Below are 20,785 nucleotides of genomic sequence, written 5' to 3'. Positions count from 1 at the left end.
GGGGTTCCAGTATCAGGCCTCAGTCATGGTCCCAGTGCACAGGGTCCCACAATCTAACCTCAGTCATGTTGCCAGTCCACAGGTTTCTGCCATCTAACCTCAGTAAAGTTCCCAGGCCACAGGGATCCAGAATCAAGGCTCAGTCATTTTGCCAGGCTAGAGTGTTCCACCATCAAACCTCAGTCATGATCCCAGGCCACATGTTTCCACAATGATACCTCAGTCATTTTCCCAAAGCCAAAGGTTTCCAGAATCAAACCTCAGTCATATTCCCAGGACACATGGTTCCAGAATCAAACCTGAATCATGTTCGCAGGCCCCAGCTGTCAACAGTCAAACCTCAGGCATGTTCCCAGGACACAGGTGTCCAGAATCAAACCTCAGTCATGTTCCCAGGGAACAGGCTTCCAGAAACAAAGCTCAGTCATGTTCCCAGGCCACAGGGTTCCAGAATCAAACCTCAGTCTTGTTCCCAGGACACAGGTTTCCAGAATCAACCCGATATCATGTTCCCTGGCCACAGTCTCAGAATCAAACCTGTCATGTTGCCAGGCCACAGGTTTACACCATCAAACCTTAGACATGTTCCCAGGCCACAGGGTTCCAGAGTCAAACCGTTGGCAGGTTCCCAGGCCACAGGGTTCCAGAATCCACCAATGTCATGTTCCCAGGCCACAGGGTTCCAGAATCAATCCTCAGTTATGTTCCCAGGCTACAGGGTTCCAGAATAAAACCTCAGTCATGTTCCCAGACGACAGGGTTCCAAAACCAAGGCTCAGTCAGGTTCCCAGGCCACAGTATTCCACAATCTAAACAGATCTCATGTTCCCAGGCCTCAGGGTTCCAGAATCCACCCATGTCATGTTCCCAGGCCTCAGGGTTCCAGAATCCACCCATGTCATGTTCCCAGTGCACAGGGTTCCAGAACCAAGGCTCAGTCAGGTTCCCGGGGCACAGTATTCCACAATCTAAACAGATGTCATATTCTCAGGCCACAGGTTTCCAAAATCAGGCCTCAGTCATGTTCCCAGGCCACAGGTTTCCAGAATCAAATCGATTTCATGTTCCCTGGCAACAGGGTACCAGAATCCAAACCGATGTCATGTTCCCAGGCCCCAGGATTCCACACTCTAACATCAGTCATGTTCCCAGGCCACATGGTTCCAGAATCAAACCTCAGTCGTGTTCCCAGGACACAGGGTTCCAGAAGAAAACCACAGTCATGTTCCCTGGACACAGGTTTCAGAAATAAAATCCCAGTCATGTTCCCAGTCCACAGGGTTCCACAATTAAACCTCAGTCATATTCCCAGGCCAGAGAGTTCCACAATCAAACCTCAGTCCTGTTGCCAGGCCACGGTTCCACCATCAAGCCTCAGTCATATTCCCAGGCCAGAGTGTTCCACAATCAAACCTAAGTCATCTTGCCAAGCCACAGGGTTCCACCATCAAACCTCAGGCATGTTGCCAGGCCAAAGGGTTCCACCATCAAGCCTCACTCATGTTCCCAAGCCTGAGGGTTGCACTATCAAACCTCAATCATGTTGCCAGGCCACAGGGTTCAACCATCAATCCTCAGTCATGTTCCCAGTAAACAGGGCTCCTGAATCAAACCAATGTCATGTTCCCACACCACGGGGTTCCAGTATCAGGCCTCAGTCATGGTCCCAGTGCACAGGGTCCCACAATCAAACCTCAGTCATGTTGCCAGTCCACAGGTTTCTGCCATCAAACCTCAGTCAAGTTCCCAGGCCACAGGGTTCCAGAATCAAGCCACAGTCATTTTGCCAGGCTAGAGTGTTCCACCATCAAACCTCAGTCATGATCCCAGGCCACATGTTTCCACAATGAAACCTCAGTCATTTTCCCAAGCCAAAGGTTTCCAGAATCAAACCTCAGTCATATTCCCAGGACACATGGTTCCAGAATCAAACCTGAATCATGTTCGCAGGCCCCAGCTGTCAACAATCAAACCTCAGGCATGTTCCCAGGACACAGGTGTCCAGAATCACACCTCAGTCATGTTCCCAGGGAACAGGCTTCCAGAAACAAAGCTCAGTCATGTTCCCAGGCCACAGGGTTCCAGAATCAAACCTCAGTCTTGTTCCCAGGACACAGGTTTCCAGAATCAACCCGATATCATGTTCCCTGGCCACAGTCTCAGAATCAAACCTCAGTCATGTTGCCAGGCCACAGCTTTCCACCATCAAACCTCAGACATGTTCCCAGGCCACAGGGTTCCAGAGTCAAACCGTTGGCAGGTTCCCAGGCCACAGGGTTCCAGAATCCACCAATGTCATGTTCCCAGGCCACAGGGTTCCAGAATCAATCCTCAGTTATGTTCCCAGGCTACAGGGTTCCAGAATAAAACCTCAGTCATGTTCCCAGACCACAGGGTTCCAGAACCAAGGCTCAGTCAGGTTCCCGGGCCACAGTATTCCACAGTCTAAACAGATGTCATGTTCCCAGGCCTCAGGGTTCCAGAATCCACCCATGTCATGTTCCCAGTCCACAGGGTTCCAGAACCAAGGCTCAGTCAGGTTCCCGGGGCACAGTATTCCACAATCTAAACAGATGTCATATTCCCAGGCCACAGGTTTCCAAAATCACGCCTCAGTCATGTTCGCAGGCCACAGGTTTTCCAGAATCAAACTGATTTCATGTTCCCTGGCAACAGGGTACCAGAATCCAAACCGATGTAATGTTCCCAGGCCACAGGATTCCACACTCTAACATCAGTCATGTTCCCAGGCCACATGGTTCCAGAATCAAACCTCAGTCGTGTTCAGAGGACACAGGGTTCCAGAAGAAAACCTCAGTCATGTTCCCTGGACACAGGTTTCAGAAATAAAATCCCAGACATGTTCCCAGGCCACAGGGCTCCACAATTAAACCTCAGTCATATTCCCAGGCCAGAGGGTTCCACAATCAAACCTCAGTCCTGTGGCCAGGCCACGCTTCCACCATCAAGCCTCAGTCATGTTCCCAGGCCAGAGTGTTCCACAATCAAACCTAAGTCATCTTGCCAAGCCACAGGGTTCCACCATCAAACCTCAGGCATGTTGCCAGGCCAAAGGGTTCCACCATCAAGCCTCACTCATGTTCCCAAGCCTGAGGGTTGCACTATCAAACCTCAATCATGTTGCCAGGCCACAGGGTTCAACCATCAATCCTCAGTCATGTTCCCAGTAAACAGGGCTCCTGAATCAAACCAAGGTCATGTTCCCACACCACGGGGTTCCAGTATCAGGCCTCAGTCATGGTCCCAGTGCACAGGGTCCCACAATCAAACCTCAGTCATGTTGCCAGTCCACAGGTTTCTGCCATCAAACCTCAGTCAAGTTCAAAGGCCACAGGCTTCCAGAATCAAGCCTCAGTCATTTGGCCAGGCTAGAGTGTTCCACCATCAAACCTCAGTCATGATCCCAGGCCACATGTTTCCACAATGAAACCTCAGTCATTTTCCCAAGCCAAAGGTTTCCAGAATCAAACCTCAGTCATATTCCCAAGACACATGGTTCCAGAATCAAACCTGAATCATGTTCGCAGGCCCCAGCTGTCAACAATCAAACCTCAGGCATGTTCCCAGGACAAAGGTGTCCAGAATTAAACCTCAGTCATGTTCCCAGGGAACAGGCTTCCAGAAACAAAGCTCAGTCATGTTCCCAGGCCACAGGGTTCCAGAATCAAACCTCAGTCTTGTTCCCAGGACACAGGTTTCCAGAATCAACCCGATATCATGTTCCCTGGCCACAGTCTCAGAATCAAACCTCAGTCATGTTGCCAGGCCACAGGTTTCCACCATCAAACCTCAGACATGTTCCCAGGCCACAGGGTTCCAGAGTCAAACCGTTGGCAGGTTCCCAGGCCACAGGGTTCCAGAATCCACCAATGTCATGTTCCCAGGCCACAGGGTTCCAGAATCAATCCTCAGTTATGTTCCCAGGCTACAGGGTTCCAGAATAAAACCTCAGTCATGTTCCCATACCACAGGGTTCCAGAACCAAGGCTCAGTCAGGTTCCCGGGCCACAGTATTCCACAATCTAAACAGATGTAATGTTCCCAGGCCTCAGGGTTCCAGAATCCACCCATGTCATATTCCCAGGCCACAGGTTTCCAAAATCACGCCTCAGTCATGTTCCCAGGCCACAGGTTTCCAGAATCAAACCGATTTCATGTTCCCTGGCAACAGGGTACCAGAATCCAAACCGATGTCATGTTCCCAGGCCACAGGATTCCACACTCTAACATCAGTCATGTTCCCAGGCCACATGGTTCCAGAATCAAACCTCAGTCGTGTTCCCAGGACACAGGGTTCCAGAAGAAAACCTCAGTCATGTTCCCTGGACACAGGTTTCAGAAATAAAATCCTAGTCATGTTCCCAGGCCACAGGGTTCCACAATTAAACCTCAGTCATATTCCCAGGCCAGAGGGTTCCACAATCAAACCTCAGTCCTGTTGCCAGGCCACGGTTCCACCATCAAGCCTCAGTCATGTTGCCAGGCCAGAGTGTTCCACAATCAAACCTAAGTCATCTTGCCAAGCCACAGGGTTCCAACATCAAACCTCAGGCATATTGCCAGGCCAAGGGGTTCCACCATCAAGCCTCACTCATGTTCCCAAGCCTGAGGGTTGCACTATCAAACCTCAATCATGTTGCCAGGCCACAGGGTTCAACCATCAAGCCTCAGTCATGTTCCCAGTAAACAGGGCTCATGAATCAAGCCAATGTCATGTTCCCACACCACGGGGTTCCAGTATCAGGCCTCAGTCATGGTCCCAGTGCACAGGGTCCCACAATCTAACCTCAGTCATGTTGCCATTCCACAGGTTTCTGCCATCTAACCTCAGTAAAGTTCCCAGGCCACAGGGATCCAGAATCAAGGCTCAGTCATTTTGCCAGGCTAGAGTGTTCCACCATCAAACCTCAGTCATGATCCCAGGCCACATGTTTCCACAATGATACCTCAGTCATTTTCCCAAAGCCAAAGGTTTCCAGAATCAAACCTCAGTCATATTCCCAGGACACATGGTTCCAGAATCAAACCTGAATCATGTTCGCAGGCCCCAGCTGTCAACAGTCAAACCTCAGGCATGTTCCCAGGACACAGGTGTCCAGAATCAAACCTCAGTCATGTTCCCAGGGAACAGGCTTCCAGAAACAAAGCTCAGTCATGTTCCCAGGCCACAGGGTTCCAGAATCAAACCTCAGTCTTGTTCCCAGGACACAGGTTTCCAGAATCAACCCGATATCATGTTCCCTGGCCACAGTCTCAGAATCAAACCTCAGTCATGTTGCCAGGCCACAGGTTTACACCATCAAACCTTAGACATGTTCCCAGGCCACAGGGTTCCAGAGTCAAACCGTTGGCAGGTTCCCAGGCCACAGGGTTCCAGAATCCACCAATGTCATGTTCCCAGGCCACAGGGTTCCAGAATCAATCCTCAGTTATGTTCCTAGGCTACAGGGTTCCAGAATAAAACCTCAGTCATGTTCCCAGACGACAGGGTTCCAAAACCAAGGCTCAGTCAGGTTCCCAGGCCACAGTATTCCACAATCTAAACAGATCTCATGTTCCCAGGCCTCAGGGTTCCAGAATCCACCCATGTCATGTTCCCAGGCCTCAGGGTTCCAGAATCCACCCATGTCATGTTCCCAGTGCACAGGGTTCCAGAACCAAGGCTCAGTCAGGTTCCCGGGGCACAGTATTCCACAATCTAAACAGATGTCATATTCTCAGGCCACAGGTTTCCAAAATCAGGCCTCAGTCATGTTCCCAGGCCACAGGTTTCCAGAATCAAATCGATTTCATGTTCCCTGGCAACAGGGTACCAGAATCCAAACCGATGTCATGTTCCCAGGCCCCAGGATTCCACACTCTAACATCAGTCATGTTCCCAGGCCACATGGTTCCAGAATCAAACCTCAGTCGTGTTCCCAGGACACAGGGTTCCAGAAGAAAACCACAGTCATGTTCCCTGGACACAGGTTTCAGAAATAAAATCCCAGTCATGTTCCCAGGCCACAGGGTTCCACAATTAAACCTCAGTCATATTCCCAGGCCAGAGGGTTCCACAATCAAACCTCAGTCCTGTTGCCAGGCCACGGTTCCACCATCAAGCCTCAGTCATATTCCCAGGCCAGAGTGTTCCACAATCAAACCTAAGTCATCTTGCCAAGCCACAGGGTTCCACCATCAAACCTCAGGCATGTTGCCAGGCCAAAGGGTTCCACCATCAAGCCTCACTCATGTTCCCAAGCCTGAGGGTTGCACTATCAAACCTCAATCATGTTGCCAGGCCACAGGGTTCAACCATCAATCCTCAGTCATGTTCCCAGTAAACAGGGCTCCTGAATCAAACCAATGTCATGTTCCCACACCACGGGGTTCCAGTATCAGGCCTCAGTCATGGTCCCAGTGCACAGGGTCCCACAATCAAACCTCAGTCATGTTGCCAGTCCACAGGTTTCTGCCATCAAACCTCAGTCAAGTTCCCAGGCCACAGGGTTCCAGAATCAAGCCACAGTCATTTTGCCAGGCTAGAGTGTTCCACCATCAAACCTCAGTCATGATCCCAGGCCACATGTTTCCACAATGAAACCTCAGTCATTTTCCCAAGCCAAAGGTTTCCAGAATCAAACCTCAGTCATATTCCCAGGACACATGGTTCCAGAATCAAACCTGAATCATGTTCGCAGGCCCCAGCTGTCAACAATCAAACCTCAGGCATGTTCCCAGGACACAGGTGTCCAGAATCAAACCTCAGTCATGTTCCCAGGGAACAGGCTTCCAGAAACAAAGCTCAGTCATGTTCCCAGGCCACAGGGTTCCAGAATCAAACCTCAGTCTTGTTCCCAGGACACAGGTTTCCAGAATCAACCCGATATCATGTTCCCTGGCCACAGTCTCAGAATCAAACCTCAGTCATGTTGCCAGGCCACAGCTTTCCACCATCAAACCTCAGACATGTTCCCAGGCCACAGGGTTCCAGAGTCAAACCGTTGGCAGGTTCCCAGGCCACAGGGTTCCAGAATCCACCAATGTCATGTTCCCAGGCCACAGGGTTCCAGAATCAATCCTCAGTTATGTTCCCAGGCTACAGGGTTCCAGAATAAAACCTCACTCATGTTCCCAGACCACAGGGTTCCCGAACCAAAGCTCAGTCAGGTTCCCGGGCCACAGTATTCCACAATCTAAACAGATGTCATGTTCCCAGGCCTCAGGGTTCCAGAATCCACCCATGTCATGTTCCCAGTCCACAGGGTTCCAGAACCAAGGCTCAGTCAGGTTCCCGGGGCACAGTATTCCACAATCTAAACAGACGTCATATTCCCAGGCCACAGGTTTCCAAAATCACGCCTCAGTCATGTTCCCAGGCCACAGGTTTCCAGAATCAAACCGATTTCATGTTCCCTGGCAACAGGGTACCAGAATCCAAACCGATGTCATGTTCCCAGGCCACAGGATTCCACACTCTATCATCAGTCATGTTCCCAGGCCACATGGTTCCAGAATCAAACCTCAGTCGTGTTCCCAGGACACACGGTTCCAGAAGAAAACCTCAGTCATGTTCCCTGGACACAGGTTTCAGAAATAAAATCCCAGTCATGTTCCCAGGCCACAGGGTTCCACAATTAAACCTCAGTCATATTCCCAGGCCAGAGGGTTCCACAATCAAACCTCAGTCCTGTGGCCAGGCCACGGTTCCACCATCAAGCCTCAGTCATGTTGCCAGGCCAGAGTGTTCCACAATCAAACCTAAGTCATCTTGCCAAGCCACAGGGTTCCACCATCAAACCTCAGGCATGTTGCCAGGCCAAAGGGTTACACCATCAAGCCTCACTCATGTTCCCAAGCCTGAGGGTTGCACTATCAAACCTCAATCATGTTGCCAGGCCACAGGGTTCAACCATCAATCCTCAGTCATGTTCCCAGTAAACAGGGCTCCTGAATCAAACCAATGTCATGTTCCCACACCACGGGGTTCCAGTCTCAGGCCTCAGTCATGGTCCCAGTGCACAGGGTCCCACAATCAAACCTCAGTCATGTTGCCAGTCCACAGGTTTCTGCCATCAAACCTCAGTCAAGTTCCCAGGCCACAGGGTTCCAGAATCAAGCCTCAGTCATTTTGCCAGCCTAGAGTGATCCACCATCAAACCTCAGTCATGATCCCAGGCCTCATGTTTCCACAATGAAACCTCAGTCATTTTCCCAAAGCCAAAGGTTTCCGGAATCAAACCTCAGTCATATTCCCAGGACACATGGTTCCAGAATCAAACCTGAATCATGTTCGCAGGCCCCAGCTGTCAACAATCAAACCTCAGGCATGTTCCCAGGACACAGGTGTCCAGAATCAAACCTCAGTCATGTTCCCAGGGAACAGGCTTCCAGAAACAAAGCTCAGTCATGTTCCCAGGCCACAGGGTTCCAGAATCAAACCTCAGTCTTGTTCCCAGGACACAGGTTTCCAGAATCAACCCGATATCATGTTCCCTGGCCACAGTCTCAGAATCAAACCTCAGTCATGTTGCCAGGCCACAGGTTTCCACCATCAAACCTCAGACATGTTCCCAGGCCACAGGGTTCCAGAGTCAAACCGTTGGCAGGTTCCCAGGCCACAGGGTTCCAGAATCCACCAATGTCATGTTCCCAGGCCACAGGGTTCCAGAATCAATCCTCAGTTATGTTCCCAGACCACAGGGTTCCAGAACCAAGGCTCAGTCAGGTTGCCGGGCCACAGTATTCCACAATCTAAACAGATGTCATGTTCCCAGGCCTCAGGGTTCCAGAATCCACCCATGTCATGTTCCCAGTCCACATGGTTCCAGAACGAAGGCTCAGTCAGGTTCCCAGGGCACAGTATTCCACAATCTAAACAGATGTCATATTCCCAGGCCACAGGTTTACAAAATCACGCCTCAGTCATGTTCCCAGGCCAAAGGTTTCCAGAATCAAACCGATTTCATGTTCCCTGGCAACAGGGTACCAGAATCCAAACCGATGTCATGTTCCCAGGCCACAGGATTCCACACTCTAACATCAGTCATGTTCCCAGGCCACATGGTTCCAGAATCAAACCTCAGTCGTGTTCCCAGGACACAGGGTTCCAGAAGAAAACCTCAGTCATGTTCCCTGGACACAGGTTTCAGAAATAAAATCCCAGTCATGTTCCCAGGCCACAGGGTTCCACAATTAAACCTCAGTCATATTCCCAGGCCAGAGGGTTCCACAATCAAACCTCAGTCCTGTTGCCAGGCCACGGTTCCACCATCAAGCCTCAGTCATATTCCCAGGCCAGAGTGTTCCACAATCAAACCTAAGTCATCTTGCCAAGCCACAGGGTTCCACCATCAAACCTCAGGCATGTTCCCAAGCCTGAGGGTTGCACTATCAAACCTCAATCATGTTGCCAGGCCACAGGGTTCAACCATCAAGCCTCAGTCATGTTCCCAGTAAACAGGGCTCCTGAATCAAACCAATGTCATGTTCCCACACCACGGGGTTCCAGTATCAGGCCTCAGTCATGGTCCCAGTGCACAGGGTCCCACAATCAAACCTCAGTCATGTTGCCAGTCCACAGGTTTCTGCCATCAAACCTCAGTCAAGTTCCCAGGCCACAGGGTTCCAGAATCAAGCCTCAGTCATTTTGCCAGCCTAGAGTGTTCCACCATCAAACCTCAGTCATGATCCCAGGCCACATGTTTCCACAGTGAAACCTCAGTCATTTTCCCAAGCCAAAGGTTTCCAGAATCAAACCTCAGTCATATTCCCAGGACACATGGTTCCAGAATCAAACCTGAATCATGTTCGCAGGCCCCAGGTGTCAACAATCAAACCTCAGGCATGTTCCCAGGACACAGGTGTCCAGAATCAAACCTCAGTCATGTTCCCAGGGAAGAGGCTTCCAGAAACAAAGCTCAGTCATGTTCCCAGGCCACAGGGTTCCAGAATCAAACCTCAGTCTTGTTCCCAGGACACAGGTTTCCAGAATCAACCCGATATCATGTTCCCTGGCCACAGTCTCAGAATCAAACCTCAGTCATGTTGCCAGGCCACAGGTTTCCACCATCAAACCTCAGACATGTTCCCAGGCCACAGGGTTCCAGAGTCAAACCGTTGGCAGGTTCCCAGGCCACAGGGTTCCAGAATCCACCAATGTCATGTTCCCAGGCCACAGGGTTCCAGAATCAATCCTCAGTTAGGTTCCCAGGCTACAGGGTTCCAGAATAAAACCTCAGTCATGTTCCCAGACCACAGGGTTCCAGAACCAAGGCTCAGTCAGGTTCCCGGGCCACAGTATTCCACAATTTAAACAGATGTCATGTTCCCAGGCCTCAGGGTTCCAGAATCCACCCATGTCATGTTCCCAGTCCACAGGGTTCCAGAACGAAGGCTCAGTCAGGTTCCCGGGCCACAGTATTCCACAATCTAAACAGATGTCATATTCCCAGGCCACAGGTTTCCAAAATCACGCCTCAGTCATGTTCCCAGGCCACAGGTTTCCAGAATCAAACCGATTTCATGTTCCCTGGCAACAGGGTACCAGAATCCAAACCGATGTCATGTTCCCAGGCCACAGGATTCCACACTCTATCATCAGTCATGTTCCCAGGCCACATGGTTCCAGAATCAAACCTCAGTCGTGTTCCCAGGACACAGGGTTCCAGAAGAAAACCTCAGTCATGTTCCCTGGACACAGGTTTCAGAAATCAAATCCCACTCATGTTCCCAGGCCACAGGGTTCCACAATTAAACCTCAGTCATATTCCCAGGCCAGAGTGTTCCACCATCAAACCTCAGTCATGATCCCAGGCCACATGTTTCCACAATGAAACCTCAGTCATTTTCCCAAGCCAAAGGTTTCCAGAATCAAACCTCAGTCATATTCCCAGGACACATGGTTCCAGAATCAAACCTGAATCATGTTCGCAGGCCCCAGCTGTCAACAATCAAACCTCAGGCATGTTCCCAGGACACAGGTGTCCAGAATCAAACCTCAGTCATGTTCCCAGGGAACAGGCTTCCAGAAACAAAGCTCAGTCATGTTCCCAGGCCACAGGGTTCCAGAATCAAACCTCAGTCTTGTTCCCAGGACACAGGTTTCCAGAATCAACCCGATATCATGTTCCCTGGCCACAGTCTCAGAATCAAAACTCAGTCATGTTGCCAGGCCACAGGTTTCCACCATCAAACCTCAGACATGTTCCCAGGCCACAGGGTTCCAGAGTCAAACCGTTGGCAGGTTCCCAGGCCACAGGGTTCCAGAATCCACCAATGTCATGTTCCCAGGCCACAGGGTTCCAGAATCAATCCTCAGTTACGTTCCCAGGCTACAGGGTTCCAGAATAAAACCTCAGTCATGTTCCCAGACGACAGGGTTCCAGAACCAAGGCTCAGTCAGGTTCCCGGGCCACAGTATTCCACAATCTAAACAGATGTCATGTTCCCAGGCCACAGGTTTCCAAAATCACGCCTCAGTCATGTTCCCAGGCCACAGGTTTCCAGAATCAAACCGATTTCATGTTCCCTGGCAACAGGGTACCAGAATCCAAACCGATGTCATGTTCCCAGGCCACAGGATTCCACACTCTATCATCAGTCATGTTCCCAGGCCACATGGTTCCAGAATCAAACCTCAGTCGTGTTCCCAGGACACAGGGTTCCAGAAGAAAACCTCAGTCATGTTCCCTGGACACAGGTTTCAGAAATCAAATCCCAGTCATGTTCCCAGGCCACAGGGTTCCACAATTAAACCTCAGTCATATTCCCAGGCCAGAGTGTTCCACCATCAAACCTCAGTCATGATCCCAGGCCACATGTTTCCACAGTGAAACCTCAGTCATTTTCCCAAGCCAAAGGTTTCCAGAATCAAACCTCAGTCATATTCCCAGGACACATGGTTCCAGAATCAAACCTGAATCATGTTCGCAGGCCCCAGGTGTCAACAATCAAACCTCAGGCATGTTCCCAGGACACAGGTGTCCAGAATCAAACCTCAGTCATGTTCCCAGGGAACAGGCTTCCAGAAACAAAGCTCAGTCATGTTCCCAGGCCACAGGGTTCCAGAATCAAACCTCAGTCTTGTTCCCAGGACACAGGTTTCCAGAATCAACCCGATATCATGTTCCCTGGCCACAGTCTCAGAATCAAACCTCAGTCATGTTGCCAGGCCACAGGTTTCCACCATCAAACCTCAGACATGTTCCCAGGCCACAGGGTTCCAGAGTCAAACCGTTGGCAGGTTCCCAGGCCACAGGGTTCCAGAATCCACCAATGTCATGTTCCCAGGCCACAGGGTTCCAGAATCAATCCTCAGTTATGTTCCCAGGCTACAGGGTTCCAGAATAAAACCTCAGTCATGTTCTCAGACCACAGGGTTCCAGAACCAAGGCTCAGTCAGGTTCCCGGGCCACAGTATTCCACAATCTAAACAGATGTCATGTTCCCAGGCCTCAGGGTTCCAGAATCCACCCATGTCATGTTCCCAGTCCACAGGGTTCCAGAACGAAGGCTCAGTCAGGTTCCCGGGCCACAGTATTCCACAATCTAAACAAATGTCATGTTCCCAGGCCTCAGGGTTCCAGAATCCACCCATGTCATGTTCCCAGTCCACAGGGTTCCAGAACCAAGGCTCAGTCAGGTTCCCGGGGCACAGTATTCCACAATCTAAACAGACGTCATATTCCCAGGCCACAGGTTTCCAAAATCACGCCTCAGTCATGTTCCCAGGCCACAGGTTTCCAGAATCAAACCGATTTCATGTTCCCTGGCAACAGGGTACCAGAATCCAAACCGATGTCATGTTCCCAGGCCACAGGATTCCACACTCTAACATCAGTCATGTTCCCAGGCCACATGGTTCCAGAATCAAACCTCAGTCGTGTTCCCAGGACACAGGGTTCCAGAAGAAAACCTCAGTCATGTTCCCTGGACACAGGTTTCAGAAATCAAATCCCTGTCATGTTCCCAGGCCACAGGGTTCCACAATTAAACCTCAGTCATATTCCCAGGCCAGAGGGTTCCACAATCAAACCTCAGTCCTGTGGCCAGGCCACGGTTCCACCATCAAGCCTCAGTCATGTTGCCAGGCCAGAGTGTTCCACAATCAAACCTAAGTCATCTTGCCAAGCCACAGGGTTCCACCATCAAACCTCAGGCATGTTGCCAGGCAAAAGGGTTCCACCATCAAGCCTCACTCATGTTCCCAAGCCTGAGGGTTGCACTATCAAACCTCAATCATGTTGCCAGGCCACAGGGTTCAACCATCAATCCTCAGTCATGTTCCCAGTAAACAGGGCTCCTGAATCAAACCAATGTCATGTTCCCACACCACGGGGTTCCAGTATCAGTCCTCAGTCATGGTCCCAGTGCACAGGGTCCCACAATCAAACCTCAGTCATGTTGCCAGTCCACAGGTTTCTGCCATCAAACCTCAGTCAAGTTCCCAGGCCACAGGGTTCCAGAATCAAGCCTCAGTCATTTGGCCAGGCTAGAGTGTTCCACCATCAAACCTCAGTCATGATCCCAGGCCACATGTTTCCACAATGAAACCTCAGTCATTTTCCCAAGCCAAAGGTTTCCAGAATCAAACCTCAGTCATATTCCCAGGACACATGGTTCCAGAATCAAACCTGAATCATGTTCGCAGGCCCCAGGTGTCAACAATCAAACCTCAGGCATGTTCCCAGGACACAGGTGTCCAGAATCAAACCTCAGTCATGTTCCCAGGGAACAGGCTTCCAGAAACAAAGCTCAGTCATGTTCCCAGGCCACAGGGTTCCAGAATCAAACCTCAGTCTTGTTCCCAGGACACAGGTTTCCAGAATCAACCCGATATCATGTTCCCTGGCCACAGTCTCAGAATCAAACCTCAGTCATGTTGCCAGGCCACAGGTTTCCACCATCAAACCTCAGACATGTTCCCAGGCCACAGGGTTCCAGAGTCAAACCGTTGGCAGGTTCCCAGGCCACAGGGTTCCAGAATCCACCAATGTCATGTTCCCAGGCCACAGGGTTCCAGAATCAATCCTCAGTTACGTTCCCAGGCTACAGGGTTCCAGAATAAAACCTCAGTCATGTTCCCAGACGACAGGGTTCCAGAACCAAGGCTCAGTCAGGTTCCCGGGCCACAGTATTCCACAATCTAAACAGATGTCATGTTCCCAGGCCACAGGTTTCCAAAATCACGCCTCAGTCATGTTCCCAGGCCAAAGGTTTCCAGAATCAAACCGATTTCATGTTCCCTGGCAACAGGGTACCAGAATCCAAACCGATGTCATGTTCCCAGGCCACAGGATTCCACACTCTAACATCAGTCATGTTCCCAGGCCACATGGTTCCAGAATCAAACCTCAGTCGTGTTCCCAGCACACAGGGTTCCAGAAGAAAACATCAGTCATGTTCCCTGGACACAGGTTTCAGAAATAAAATCCCAGTCATGTTCCCAGGCCACAGGGTTCCACAATTAAACCTCAGTCATATTCCCAGGCCAGAGGGTTCCACAATCAAACCTCAGTCCTGTTGCCAGGCCACGGTTCCACCATCAAGCCTCAGTCATGTTGCCAGGCCAGAGTGTTCCACAATCAAACCTAAGTCATCTTGCCAAGCCACAGGGTTCCACCATCAAACCTCAGGCATGTTGCCAGGCAAAAGGGTTCCACCATCAAGCCTCACTCATGTTCCCAAGCCTGAGGGTTGCACTATCAAACCTCAATCATGTTGCCAGGCCACAGGGTTCAACCATCAATCCTCAGTCATGTTCCCAGTAAACAGGGCTCCTGAAGCAAACCAATGTCATGTTCCCACACCACGGGGTTCCAGTATCAGGCCTCAGTCATGGTCCCAGTGCACAGGGTCCCACAATCAAACCTCAGTCATGTTGCCAGTCCACAGGTTTCTGCCATCAAACCTCAGTCAAGTTCCCAGGCCACAGGGTTCCAGAATCAAGCCTCAGTCATTTGGCCAGGCTAGAGTGTTCCACCATCAAACCTCAGTCATGATCCCAGGCCACATGTTTCCACAATGAAACCTCAGTCATTTTCCCAAGCCAAAGGTTTCCAGAATCAAACCTCAGTCATATTCCCAGGACACATGGTTCCAGAATCAAACCTGAATCATGTTCGCAGGCCCCAGCTGTCAACAATCAAACCTCAGGCATGTTCCCAGGACACAGGTGTCCAGAATCAAACCTCAGTCATGTTCCCAGGGAACAGGCTTCCAGAAACAAAGCTCAGTCATGTTCCCAGGCCACAGGGTTCCAGAATCAAACCTCAGTCTTGTTCCAAGGACACAGGTTTCCAGAATCAACCCGATATCATGTTCCCTGGCCACAGTCTCAGAATCAAACCTCAGTCATGTTGCCAGGCCACAGGTTTCCACCATCAAACCTCAGACATGTTCCCAGGCCACAGGGTTCCAGAGTCAAACCGTTGGCAGGTTCCCAGGCCACAGGGTTCCAGAATCCACCAATGTCATGTTCCCAGGCCACAGGGTTCCAGAATCAATCCTCAGTTAGGTTCCCAGGCTACAGGGTTCCAGAATAAAACCTCAGTCATGTTCCCAGACCACAGGGTTCCAGAACCAAGGCTCAGTCAGGTTCCCGGGCCACAGTATTCCACAATTTAAACAGATGTCATGTTCCCAGGCCTCAGGGTTCCAGAATCCACCCATGTCATGTTCCCAGTCCACAGGGTTCCAGAACCAAGGCTCAGTCAGGTTCCCGGGCCACAGTATTCCACAATCTAAACAGATGTCATATTCCCAGGCCACAGGTTTCCAAAATCACGCCTCAGTCATGTTCCCAGGCCACAGGTTTCCAGAATCAAACCGATTTCATGTTCCCTGGCAACAGGGTACCAGAATCCAAACCGATGTCATGTTCCCAGGCCACAGGATTCCACACTCTATCATCAGTCATGTTCCCAGGCCACATGGTTCCAGAATCAAACCTCAGTCGTGTTCCCAGGACACAGGGTTCCAGAAGAAAACCTCAGTCATGTTCCCTGGACACAGGTTTCAGAAATCAAATCCCAGTCATGTTCCCAGGCCACAGGGTTCCACAATTAAACCTCAGTCATATTCCCAGGCCAGAGTGTTCCACCATCAAACCTCAGTCATGATCCCAGGCCACATGTTTCCACAATGAAACCTCAGTCATTTTCCCAAGCCAAAGGTTTCCAGAATCAAACCTCAGTCATATTCCCAGGACACATGGTTCCAGAATCAAACCTGAATCATGTTCGCAGGCCCCAGGTGTCAACAATCAAACCTCAGGCATGTTCCCAGGACACAGGTGTCCAGAATCAAACCTCAGTCATGTTCCCAGGGAACAGGCTTCCAGAAACAAAGCTCAGTCATGTTCCCAGGCCACAGGGTTCCAGAATCAAACCTCAGTCTTGTTCCCAGGACACAGGTTTCCAGAATCAACCCGATATCATGTTCCCTGGCCACAGTCTCAGAATCAAACCTCAGTCATGTTGCCAGGCCACAGGTTTCCACCATCAAACCTCAGACATGTTCCCAGGCCACAGGGTTCCAGAGTCAAACCGTTGGCAGGTTCCCAGGCCACAGGGTTCCAGAATCCACCAATGTCATGTTCCCAAGCCACAGGGTTCCAGAATCAATCCTCAGTTACGTTCCCAGGCTACAGGGTTCCAGAATAAAACCTCAGTCATGTTCCCAGACGACAGGGTTCCAGAACCAAGGCTCAGTCAGGTTCCCGGGCCACAGTATTCCACAATCTAAACAGATGTCATGTTCCCAGGCCACAGGTTTCCAAAATCACGCCTCAGTCATGTTCCCAGGCCACAGGTTTCCAGAATCAAACCGATTTCATGTTCCCTGGCAACAGGGTACCAGAATCCAAACCGATGTCATGTTCCCAGGCCACAGGATTCCACACTCTATCATCAGTCATGTTCCCAGGCCACATGGTTCCAGAATCAAACCTCAGTCGTGTTCCCAGGACACAGGGTTCCAGAAGAAAACCTCAGTCATGTTCCCTGGACACAGGTTTCAGAAATCAAATCCCAGTCATGTTCCCAGGCCACAGGGTTCCACAATTAAACCTCAGTCATATTCCCAGGCCAGAGTGTTCCACCATCAAACCTCAGTCATGATCCCAGGCCACATGTTTCCACAATGAAACCTCAGTCATTTTCCCAAGCCAAAGGTTTCCAGAATCAAACCTCAGTCATATTCCCAGGACACATGGTTCCAGAATCAAACCTGAATCATGTTCGCAGGCCCCAGCTGTCAACAATCAAACCTCAGGCATGTTCCCAGGACACAGGTGTCCAGAATCAAACCTCAGTCATGTTCCCAGGGAACAGGCTTCCAGAAACAAAGCTCAGTCATGTTCCCAGGCCACAGGGTTCCAGAATCAAACCTCAGTCTTGTTCCCAGGACACAGGTTTCCAGAATCAACCCGATATCATGTTCCCTGGCCACAGTCTCAGAATCAAACCTCAGTCATGTTGCCAGGCCACAGGTTTCCACCATCAAACCTCAGACATGTTCCCAGGCCACAGGGTTCCAGAGTCAAACCGTTGGCAGGTTCCCAGGCCACAGGGTTCCAGAATCCACCAATGTCATGTTCCCAGGCCACAGGGTTCCAGAATCAATCCTCAGTTAGGTTCCCAGGCTACAGGATTCCAGAATAAAACCTCAGTCATGTTCTCAGACCACAGGGTTCCAGAACCAAGGCTCAGTCAGGTTCCCGGGCCACAGTATTCCACAATCTAAACAGATGTCATGTTCCCAGGCCTCAGGGTTCCAGAATCCACCCATGTCATGTTCCCAGTCCACAGGGTTCCAGAACGAAGGCTCAGTCAGGTTCCCGGGCCACAGTATTCCACAATCTAAACAAATGTCATGTTCCCAGGCCTCAGGGTTCCAGAATCCACCCATGTCATGTTCCCAGTCCACAGGGTTCCAGAACCAAGGCTCAGTCAGGTTCCCGGGGCACAGTATTCCACAATCTAAACAGACGTCATATTCCCAGGCCACAGGTTTCCAAAATCACGCCTCAGTCATGTTCCCAGGCCACAGGTTTCCAGAATCAAACCGATTTCATGTTCCCTGGCAACAGGGTACCAGAATCCAAACCGATGTCATGTTCCCAGGCCACAGGATTCCACACTCTAACATCAGTCATGTTCCCAGGCCACATGGTTCCAGAATCAAACCTCAGTCGTGTTCCCAGGACACAGGGTTCCAGAAGAAAACCTCAGTCATGTTCCCTGGACACAGGTTTCAGAAATCAAATCCCAGTCATGTTCCCAGGCCACAGGGTTCCACAATTAAACCTCAGTCATATTCCCAGGCCAGAGGGTTCCACAATCAATCCTCAGTCCTGTGGCCAGGCCACGGTTCCACCATCAAGCCTCAGTCATGTTGCCAGGCCAGAGTGTTCCACAATCAAACCTAAGTCATCTTGCCAAGCCACAGGGTTCCACCATCAAACCTCAGGCATGTTGCCAGGCAAAAGGGTTCCACCATCAAGCCTCACTCATGTTCCCAAGCCTGAGGGTTGCACTATCAAACCTCAATCATGTTGCCAGGCCACAGGGTTCAACCATCAATCCTCAGTCATGTTCCCAGTAAACAGGGCTCCTGAATCAAACCAATGTCATGTTCCCACACCACGGGGTTCCAGTATCAGTCCTCAGTCATGGTCCCAGTGCACAGGGTCCCACAATCAAACCTCAGTCATGTTGCCAGTCCACAGGTTTCTGCCATCAAACCTCAGTCAAGTTCCCAGGCCACAGGGTTCCAGAATCAAGCCTCAGTCATTTGGCCAGGCTAGAGTGTTCCACCATCAAACCTCAGTCATGATCCCAGGCCACATGTTTCCACAATGAAACCTCAGTCATTTTCCCAAGCCAAAGGTTTCCAGAATCAAACCTCAGTCATATTCCCAGGACACATGGTTCCAGAATCAAACCTGAATCATGTTCGCAGGCCCCAGGTGTCAACAATCAAACCTCAGGCATGTTCCCAGGACACAGGTGTCCAGAATCAAACCTCAGTCATGTTCCCAGGGAACAGGCTTCCAGAAACAAAGCTCAGTCATGTTCCCAGGCCACAGGGTTCCAGAATCAAACCTCAGTCTTGTTCCCAGGACACAGGTTTCCAGAATCAACCCGATATCATGTTCCCTGGCCACAGTCTCAGAATCAAACCTCAGTCATGTTGCCAGGCCACAGGTTTCCACCATCAAACCTCAGACATGTTCCCAGGCCACAGGGTTCCAGAGTCAAACCGTTGGCAGGTTCCCAGGCCACAGGGTTCCAGAATCCACCAATGTCATGTTCCCAGGCCACAGGGTTCCAGAATCAATCCTCAGTTACGTTCCCAGGCTACAGGGTTCCAGAATAAAACCTCAGTCATGTTCCCAGACGACAGGGTTCCAGAACCAAGGCTCAGTCAGGTTCCCGGGCCACAGTATTCCACAATCTAAACAGATGTCATGTTCCCAGGCCACAGGTTTCCAAAATCACGCCTCAGTCATGTTCCCAGGCCAAAGGTTTCCAGAATCAAACCGATTTCATGTTCCCTGGCAACAGGGTACCAGAATCCAAACCGATGTCATGTTCCCAGGCCACAGGATTCCACACTCTAACATCAGTCATGTTCCCAGGCCACATGGTTCCAGAATCAAACCTCAGTCGTGTTCCCAGCACACAGGGTTCCAGAAGAAAACATCAGTCATGTTCCCTGGACACAGGTTTCAGAAATAAAATCCCAGTCATGTTCCCAGGCCACAGGGTTCCACAATTAAACCTCAGTCATATTCCCAGGCCAGAGGGTTCCACAATCAAACCTCAGTCCTGTTGCCAGGCCACGGTTCCACCATCAAGCCTCAGTCATGTTGCCAGGCCAGAGTGTTCCACAATCAAACCTAAGTCATCTTGCCAAGCCACAGGGTTCCACCATCAAACCTCAGGCATGTTGCCAGGCAAAAGGGTTCCACCATCAAGCCTCACTCATGTTCCCAAGCCTGAGGGTTGCACTATCAAACCTCAATCATGTTGCCAGGCCACAGGGTTCAACCATCAATCCTCAGTCATGTTCCCAGTAAACAGGGCTCCTGAAGCAAACCAATGTCATGTTCCCACACCACGGGGTTCCAGTATCAGGCCTCAGTCATGGTCCCAGTGCACAGGGTCCCACAATCAAACCTCAGTCATGTTGCCAGTCCACAGGTTTCTGCCATCAAACCTCAGTCAAGTTCCCAGGCCACAGGGTTCCAGAATCAAGCCTCAGTCATTTGGCCAGGCTAGAGTGTTCCACCATCAAACCTCAGTCATGATCCCAGGCCACATGTTTCCACAATGAAACCTCAGTCATTTTCCCAAGCCAAAGGTTTCCAGAATCAAACCTCAGTCATATTCCCAGGACACATGGTTCCAGAATCAAACCTGAATCATGTTCGCAGGCCCCAGCTGTCAACAATCAAACCTCAGGCATGTTCCCAGGACACAGGTGTCCAGAATCAAACCTCAGTCATGTTCCCAGGGAACAGGCTTCCAGAAACAAAGCTCAGTCATGTTCCCAGGCCACAGGGTTCCAGAATCAAACCTCAGTCTTGTTCCAAGGACACAGGTTTCCAGAATCAACCCGATATCATGTTCCCTGGCCACAGTCTCAGAATCAAACCTCAGTCATGTTGCCAGGCCACAGGTTTCCACCATCAAACCTCAGACATGTTCCCAGGCCACAGGGTTCCAGAGTCAAACCGTTGGCAGGTTCCCAGGCCACAGGGTTCCAGAATCCACCAATG

This window comes from Balaenoptera physalus (assembly GCF_965194825.1).
Source record: "Balaenoptera physalus genome assembly, chromosome: 12".
Lineage (NCBI taxonomy): Eukaryota > Metazoa > Chordata > Mammalia > Artiodactyla > Balaenopteridae > Balaenoptera > Balaenoptera physalus.
Note: the sequence above shows the minus strand (reverse complement) of the source record.